The sequence below is a fragment of the Rutidosis leptorrhynchoides genome, chromosome 2, assembly GCF_046630445.1.
Source record: "Rutidosis leptorrhynchoides isolate AG116_Rl617_1_P2 chromosome 2, CSIRO_AGI_Rlap_v1, whole genome shotgun sequence".
NCBI lineage: Eukaryota > Viridiplantae > Streptophyta > Magnoliopsida > Asterales > Asteraceae > Rutidosis > Rutidosis leptorrhynchoides.
Genome location: NC_092334.1, coordinates 657628619 through 657638371, shown reverse-complemented (window position 1 = coordinate 657638371; position 9753 = coordinate 657628619).

Genomic DNA, 9753 nt, shown 5'->3' with positions numbered 1-9753 from the left:
GAATTGTGTTCTTGGTGATGTTTATGTTTGAGTTGATGATAATGGTGATATAAATAAATGTAAAAAGATGATAAATCAGATTTTGACAAGATAGGGTTGCAGGTTTCAGTCTATTACTGACTGTAGGTGAAGCAGACTGCAAAACTGAAGTTTGAAACTTCGGTTTTACTGTTTACCTGCAAACCAAAGTTTCAAACTTCGGTTTAGGGTTTTTCTGACATTCTGAAGCAAAACCAAAGTTTGAAACTTCGTATTTGGTAAAACCGAAGTTTCAAACTTCGGTTTTACCATTTTTGTGAAAAAAAACTTTTTCCATTTTTACAAGTTATCTGATTAAAATTATTATTTTTTTAAAAAAATTGTGCAACTTTCGTGCAACATTGAAGAAATTACAATAACACCTTTTATTTTAAAAGTTGACCTTTATCTAAATGATTAGTTCACTTCAAACATACGACAGTTAGGTTGAAAAACAAACAAATAATAAATTAACTATTTTTTTGAACGCCGATATCGATGTCAAATACTCTCATTTGTCACCCACACATGCTTTATGAGGAAACCTACTTCGCGGCGATATTGGCAGTACCATCGAAGATTGAAAACTCCCTGTTTGGACTGAGAATCGAACCTGAGTTGGCAGTACCCCAAGTTGAATGTCACCCCATACCACTCAAGCCAAGCGTCGGAGGTAATAAATTAACTATTAGGTTAATATTTATTTATTTATTTAATAATTTGAACTTAGTTTCATAAATATTAATTATCAAAATTAATTATAATTATTGATTACACCAACATCCAATTCCGCGATTGTGAAATATGGAGGGTGTGAGGTATTGACAATCATTCCTTATTTCAGAATAATAATAATAATTATATATATATATATATATATATATATATATATATATATATATATATATATATATATATATATATATATATATATATATATGATAATTATAATTATTATTAATCAATAATAAGCATTAATTATTACTTGATTCTAGTTTATTATTATTAAAACAACTCAATTATAGTGGTATGTGAAACCTCCTTTAACCTTGATGAAAAATATCGATATGGTTTGGTTTCATCGTGGCACACTAATAGAAATTTATATCTATCTATCTATACATTATTATAAAACGCGTAACAATAATTATACGTGTCAATTTTTCAATTAATCTGAATTAAATTTACAAGCATGTCAAATTCTCAATTAAACTGAATTAAATTTACTCATGTGTCATTTTTTTAGTTAACTACATTAAATAATATTTCTACATTAAATTTTTATATATGTTGAAATTTACTTACCATACTTATCATAGAATTTAAAGATATTTACTATAAATTATTTTATAAACTTACATTAAACATAGGGCCAAATTTGTTTGTAATGAAAATATAATTTTATAATATTGCACCTCCCCGTTAAAAAATTTAATTTTGATATTTTTATGCATCCAAATTAAGTGACAAACCATTAGTTTGAAAGATAGGAATCAAATATGACACGTACGAACATCTTATTCTAAAAATCAAAGTTGATTAACTAATATTGTATCTTAGTTTTCAGAAGTGTTAATCATGTAATACTTTATTTAAATTATTAAAACCTAAATTAACATAAATTTTAATTATTGATGTAATTTTATATTGAGATAAGATAAGATTTAATATTTATTTGTTATTTAATTTAAAATACTATGCAAATCACGGGTTATTCCATAAAGGATTATCATGTAACAATTCTATTTTATTTGCGTTTTTATGTTTCTAATTATAGTCTACATTAGATGGATAACAATTGTAATTGTCGTCAATGATAACGATTTTATAAATTACTATTTACAATTTATGTTCAACGGACGGGCTCACAAAACTAGTTTAATATATATTTGTTTTATATTATTGTATATTCTATTTTATTGTTATGTTAATTTTTTATTTATTTGAACGTGATTTAGATTATTTGATAAATAAAAATTTCATGATTAATTGTTTGATAAATAAATTTCCGTGACTTGTTTTACGAAGATATATATAAATGAAAGCATTAATATATAGGCTTTTTAAATTTTCGAGTCTTTTAAAAATTATAGCCATGTTCAATTACACATTTTTAAAAATTATAGCCATGTTCAATTACACATTTTGCACATGAAGAAAAGACGTCTCTGACTAATGGTAAGTTCATTAGTATAAAAGAAGTTTAATGATAAATTTACTATGGAGTATTAATAATAAAAAATCAAAATTTTTATTATATATATTAATTTATAGTACTATGCAATTTATTAAAATATCTTTTAAACACATTTATCATTTTTGACGATGAATGTGTACGTAAGTAAAGCAAAGGATGTGACATAACTTGAAAATGATAATCAATAATTAGAGGATCATATGAAATGTCCCGTTCTTATTGAATAAAAACGTTCCATATTAATTGATTTCGTTGCGAGGTTTTGACCTCTATATGAGACGTTTTTCAAAGACTGCATTCATTTTTAAAACAAACCATAACCTTTATTTCATAAATAAAGGTTTAAAAAGCTTTACGTAGATTATCAAATAATGATAATCTAAAATATCCTGTTTACACACGACCATTACATAATGGTTTACAATACAAATATGTTACATCGAAATCAGTTTCTTGAATGCAGTTTTTACACAATATCATACAAACATGGACTCCAAATCTTGTCCTTATTTTAGTATGCAACAGCGGAAGCTCTTAATATTCACCTAAGAATAAACATGCTTTAAACGTCAACAAAAATGTTGGTGAGTTATAGGTTTAACCTATATATATCAAATCGTAACAATAGACCACAAGATTTCATATTTCAATACACATCCCATACATAGAGATAAAAATCATTCATATGGTGAACACCTGGTAACCGACATTAACAAGATGCATATATAAGAATATCCCCATCATTCCGGGACACCCTTCGGATATGATATAAATTTCGAAGTACTAAAGCATCCGGTACTTTGGATGGGGTTTGTTAGGCCCAATAGATCTATCTTTAGGATTCGCGTCAATTAGGGTGTCTGTTCCCTAATTCTTAGATTACCAGACTTAATAAAAAGGGGCATATTCGATTTCGATAATTCAACCATAGAATGTAGTTTCACGTACTTGTGTCTATTTTGTAAATCATTTATAAAACCTGCATGTATTCTCATCCCAAAAATATTAGATTTTAAAAGTGGGACTATAACTCACTTTCACAGATTTTTACTTCGTCGAGAAGTAAGACTTGGCCACTGTTGATTTACGAACCTATAACAATATATACATATATATTAAAGTATGTTCAAAATATATTTACAACACTTTTAATATATTTTGATGTTTTAAGTTTATTAAGTCAGCTGTCCTCGTTAGTAACCTACAACTAGTTGTCCACAGTTAGATGTACAAAAATAAATCGATAAATATTATCTTGAATCAATCCACGACCCAGTGTATACGTATCTCAGTATTGATCACAACTCAAACTATATATATTTTGGAATCAACCTCAACCCTGTATAGCTAACTCCAACATTCACATATAGAGTGTCTATGGTTGTTCCGAAATATATATAGATGTGTCGACATGATAGGTCGAAACATTGTATACGTGTCTATGGTATCTAAAGATTACATAATATACAATACAAGTTGATTAAGTTATGGTTGGAATAGATTTGTTACCAATTTTCACGTAGCTAAAATGAGAAAAATTATCCAATCTTGTTTTACCCATAACTTCTTCATTTTAAATCCGTTTTGAGTGAATCAAATTGCTATGGTTTCATATTGAACTCTATTTTATGAATATAAACAGAAAAAGTATAGGTTTATAGTCAGAAAAATAATTTACAAGTCGTTTTTGTAAAGGTAGTCATTTCAGTCGAAAGAACGACGTCTAGATGACCATTTTAGAAAACATACTTCCACTTTGAGTTTAACCATAATTTTTGGATATAGTTTCATGTTCATAATAAAAATCATTTTCTCAGAATAACAACTTTTAAATCAAAGTTTATCATAGTTTTTAATTAACTAACCCAAAACAGCCCGCGGTGTTACTACGACGGCGTAAATCCGGTTTTACGGTGTTTTTCGTGTTTCCAGGTTTTAAACCATTAAGTTAGCATATCATATAGATATAGAACATGTGTTTAGTTAATTTTAAAAGTCAAGTTAGAAGGATTAACTTTTGTTTGCGAACAAGTTTAGAATTAACTAAACTATGTTCTAGTGATTACGAGTTTAAACCTTCGAATAAGATAGTTTTATATATATGAATCGAATGATGTTATGAACATCATTACTACCTCAAGTTTAGTAGTTAAACCTACTGGAAGTGACAAGAAATGATCTAGCTTCAAAGGATCTTGGATGGCTTGAAAGTTCTTGAAGTAGGATCATGACACAAAAACAAGTTCAAGTAAGATTTTTACTCGAATTAAGATAGTTTATAGTTATAGAAATTGAATCAAAGTTTGAATATGAATATTACCTTGAATAAGAAAGATAACCTATTGTATATAACAAAGGTTTCTTGATCTTAGATGATTACTTGGAATGGATTAGAAAGCTTGGAAGTAAATTAGTAAACTTGAAGGGATTTTTGAAGTGTTCTTGAAGTGTTCTTCCTATGATGATTATAGCTTGATTCTTGAAGTGATTTTTGATGAAGATGATGATTAAATACTGGAAAAATACGTTCATAATAGTGTGTGTGTGTTGAGAGAGAATTAGAAAGAGAATTGGAAGTGAAATGGAGTGAATGATGAGTGGTAATTGGTGAGTGGTGAGTGCGGTTAAAAGGAGTTCTAGTTAGTTGATTAGCTCATGGTAGAAGTTAAAATTGATTAGTCATACATGACATAATCAAGAGTGGAATCCCATGCTAGTTCCTATTGGTATATACCCATAGTAAGTACGTTTTGAAGCTGTGTATAATACGGGTAAGAATACGACTAGAATTCTTGATGAGAGAAAAGAATGGGAAAGTAACTGTAACCATTTTCGTTAAGTATGAGTGTTTTGATATATGTCTTGAAGTCTTCCAAAAGTATTTTAATACATCTAATTATACTACATGTATATACATTTTAACTGAGTCGTTAAGTCATCATTAGTCGTTACATGTAAGTGTTGTTTTGAAACCTTTAAGTTAACGATCTCAATTAATGTTGTTAACCCATTGTTTATTATATCTAATGAGATGTTAAATTATTATATTATCATGATATTATGATATATTAATATATCTTAATATGATATATATACATTTAAATGTCGTTACAACGATAATCGTTACATATATGTCTCGTTTCGAAATCCTTAAGTTGGTAGTCTTGTTTATATGTATATAACTCATTGTTAATATACTTATGGAGATACTTACTTATCATAATATCATGTTAACCATATGTATATCCATATATATATCGTCATGTCGTCTTTACAAGTTTTAACGTTCGTGAATCGCCGGTCAACTTGAGTGGTCAATTGTCTATATGAAACATATTTCAATTAATCAAGTCTTAACAAGTTTGATTGCTTAACATGTTGGAAACATTTAATCATGTAAATATCAATCTCAATTAATATATATAAATATGGAAAAGTTCGGGTCACTACAGTACCTACCCGTTAAATAAATTTCGTCCCGAAATTTTAAGCTGTTGAAGGTGTTGACGAATCTTCTGGAAATAGATGCGGGTATTTCTTCTTCATCTGATCTTCACACTCCCAGGTGAACTCTGGTCCTCTACGAGCATTCCATCGAACCTTAACAATTGGTATCTTGTTTTGCTTAAGTCTTTTAACCTCACGATCCATTATTTCGACGGGTTCTTCGATGAATTGGAGTTTTTCGTTGATTTGGATTTCATCTAACGGAATAGTGAGATCTTCTTTAGCAAAACATTTCTTCAAATTCGAGACGTGGAAAGTGTTATGTACAGCTGCGAGTTATTGAGGTAACTCAAGTCGGTAAGCTACTAGTCCGACACGATCAATAATCTTGAATGGTCCAATATACCTTGGATTTAATTTCCCTCGTTTACCAAATCGAACAACGCCTTTCCAAGGTGCAACTTTAAGCATGACCATCTCTCCAATTTCAAATTCTATATCTTTTCTTTTAATGTCAGCGTAGCTCTTTTGTCGACTTTGGGCGGTTTTCAACCGTTGTTGAATTTGGATGATCTTCTCGGTAGTTTCTTGTATAATCTCCTGACCCGTAATCTGTCTATCCCCCACTTCACTCCAACAAATCGGAGACCTGCACTTTCTACCATAAAGTGCTTCAAACGGCGCCATCTCAATGCTTGAATGGTAGCTGTTGTTGTAGGAAAATTCTACTAACGGTAGATGTCGATCCCAACTGTTTCCGAAATCAATAACACATGCTCGTAGCATGTCTTCAAGTGTTTGTATCGTCCTTTCGCTCTGCCCATCAGTTTGTGGATGATAGGCAGTACTCATGTCTAGACGAGTTCCTAATGCTTGCTGTAATGTCTGCCAGAATCTTGAAATAAATCTGCCATCCCTATCAGAGATAATAGAGATTGGTATTCCATGTCTGGAGACGACTTCCTTCAAATACAGTCGTGCTAACTTCTCCATCTTGTCATCTTCTCTTATTGGTAGGAAGTGTGCTGATTTGGTGAGACGATCAACTATTACCCAAATAGTATCAAAACCACTTGCAGTCCTTGGCAATTTAGTGATGAAATCCATGGTAATGTTTTTCCATTTTGGGATTTCGGGTTGTTGAAGTAGACCTGATGGTTTCTGATGCTCAGCTTTGACCTTAGAACACGTCAAACATTCTCCTACGTATTTAGCAACATCGGCTTTCATACCCGGCCACCAAAAATGTTTCTTGAGATCCTTGTACATCTTCCCCGTTCCAGGATGTATTGAGTATCTGGTTTTATGAGCTTCTCTAAGTACCATTTCTCTCATATCTCCAAATTTTGGTACCCAAATCCTTTCAGCCCTATACCGGGTTCCGTCTTCCCGAATATTAAGATGCTGCTCCGATCCTTTGGGTATTTCATCCTTTAAATTTCCTTCTTTTAAAACTCCTTGTTGCGCCTCCTTTATTTGAGTAGTAAGGTTATTATGAATCATTATATTCATAGATTTTACTCGAATGGGTTCTCTGTCCTTCCTGCTCAAGGCATCGGCTACCACATTTGCCTTCCCTAGGTGGTAATGAATCTCAAAGTCGTAATCATTCAACAATTCAATCCACCTACGCTGCCTCATATTCAGTTGTTTCTGATTAAATATGTGTTGAAGACTTTTGTGGTCGGTATATATAATACTTTTGACCCCATATAAGTAGTGCCTCCAAGTCTTTAATGCAAAAACAACCGCGCCTAATTCCAAATCATGCGTCGTATAATTTTGCTCGTGAATCTTCAATTGTCTAGACGCATAAGCAATCACCTTCGTTCGTTGCATTAATACACAACCGAGACCTTGCTTTGATGCCCTTCAGGCAATGACAATATAGGTGCCGTAGTTAGCTTTTTCTTCAATAACTGAAACACTTTCTCTTGTTCATCCTTCCATTCAAATTTCTTCCCTTTATGCGTTAATGCAGTCAAGGGTTTTGCTATTCTGAAAAAGTCATGGATGAACCTTCTGTAGTAACCAGCTAGTCCTAAAAACTGGCGTATGTGTTTAGGAGTTTTCGGGGTTTCCCACTTTTCAACAGTTTCTATCTTTGCCGGATCCACCTTAATACCTTTTTTGTTCACTATGTGACCGAGGAATTGAACTTCTTCCAACCAAAATGCACACTTTGAAAATTTAGCGTACAATTCTTCCTTCCTCAATACTTCTAACACCTTTCTCAAATGTTCACCGTATTCTTGGTCATTCTTTGAGTAAATAAGTATATGTCATCAATGAAAACAATGACAAACTTGTCAAGGTATGGTCCACACACTCAGTTCATAAGGTCCATGAACACAGCTGGTGCATTAGTTAAACCAAATGGCATGACCATAAACTCGTAATGACCGTAACGTGTTCTGAAAGCATCTTTGGAATATCATCTTCTTTCACCCGCATTTGATGATACCCGGAACGTAAGTCAATCTTTGAATAAACAGACGAGCCTTGTAGTTGATCAAATAAGTCGTCGATTCTCAGTAGTGGGTAGCGGTTCTTGATGGTAAGTTTGTTCAACTCTCGGTAGTCGATACACAACCTGAATGTACCATCTTTCTTCTTGACAAACAAAACAGGAGCTCCCCACGGTGATGTGCTTGGTCGAATGAAACCATGCTCTAAAAGTTCTTGTAATTGGCTTTGCAGTTCTTTCATCTCGCTGGGTGCGAGTCTGTAAGGAGCACGAGCTATTGGTGCAGCTCCTGGTACAAAATCTATTTGAAATTCAACGGATCGATGTGGGGGTAATCCCGGTAATTCTTTCGGAAATACATCGGGAAATTCTTTTGCGACGGGAACATCATTGATGCTCTTTTCTTCAGTTTGTACTTTCTCGACGTGTGCTAGAACAGCATAGCAACCTTTTCTTATTAGTTTTTGTGCCTTCAAATTACTAATAAGATGTAGCTTCGTGTTGCCCTTTTCTCCGTACACCATTAAGGGTTTTCCTTTTTCTCGTATAATGCGAATTGCATTTTTGTAACAAACGATCTCTGCTTTCACTTCTTTCAACCAGTCCATACCGATTATCACATCAAAATTCCCTAACTCTACTGGTATCAAGTCAATCTTAAATGTTTCGCTAACCAGTTTAATTTCTCGATTCCGACATATATTATCTGCTGAAATTAATTTACCATTTGCTAATTCAAGTAAAAATTTACTATCCAAAGGCGTCAATGGACAACTTAATTTAGCACAAAAATCTCTACTCATATAGCTTCTATCCGCACCCGAATCAAATAAAACGTAAGCAGATTTATTGTCAATAAGAAACATACCCGTAACAAGCTCCGGGTCTTCCTGTGCCTCTGCCGCATTAATATTGAAAACTCTTCCGCGGCCTTGTCCATTCGTGTTCTCCTGGTTCGGGCAATTTCTAATAATGTGGCCCGGTTTTCCACATTTATAACAAACTACATTGGCATAACTTGCTCCGACACTACTTGCTCCGCCATTACTCGTTCCGACACCATTTGTTCCTTTCGTTCTATTAACCCCTGGTCCGTAGACCTCACACTTCACCGCGCTATGACCATTTCTTTTACACTTGTTGCAAAATTTGGTGCAGAACCCCGAGTGATACTTTTCACACCTTTGGCATAGCTGCTTCTGATTGTTGTTGTTGTTGCGGTTATTATTGTTGTTGGGATGATTGTTGTAGTTGCTGTTGTTGTTGTTGTTGTTGTTGTTGTTGTTGTTGTTGTTGTTGTTGGGCCGTTTGTTGTAGTTGCGATTGATGTTGCGATTGTTGGGATAATTGTTGCGATTATTGTTGTAATTGCTGTTGTTGTATTGGTGATTCTTATCACCGTTTTCCTCCCACTTTCTTTTGACTTACTTCACATTGGCCTCTTCAGCAGTCTGTTCTTTAATTCTTTCTCCAATCTGGTTCACTAGTTTGTGAGCCATTCTACATGCCTGTTGTATGGAGGCGGGCTCGTGTGAACTTATATCTTCTTGGATTCTTTCCGGTAATCCTTTCACAAATGCGTCGATCTTCTCTTCCTCATCTTCGAATGCTCCCGGACACAATA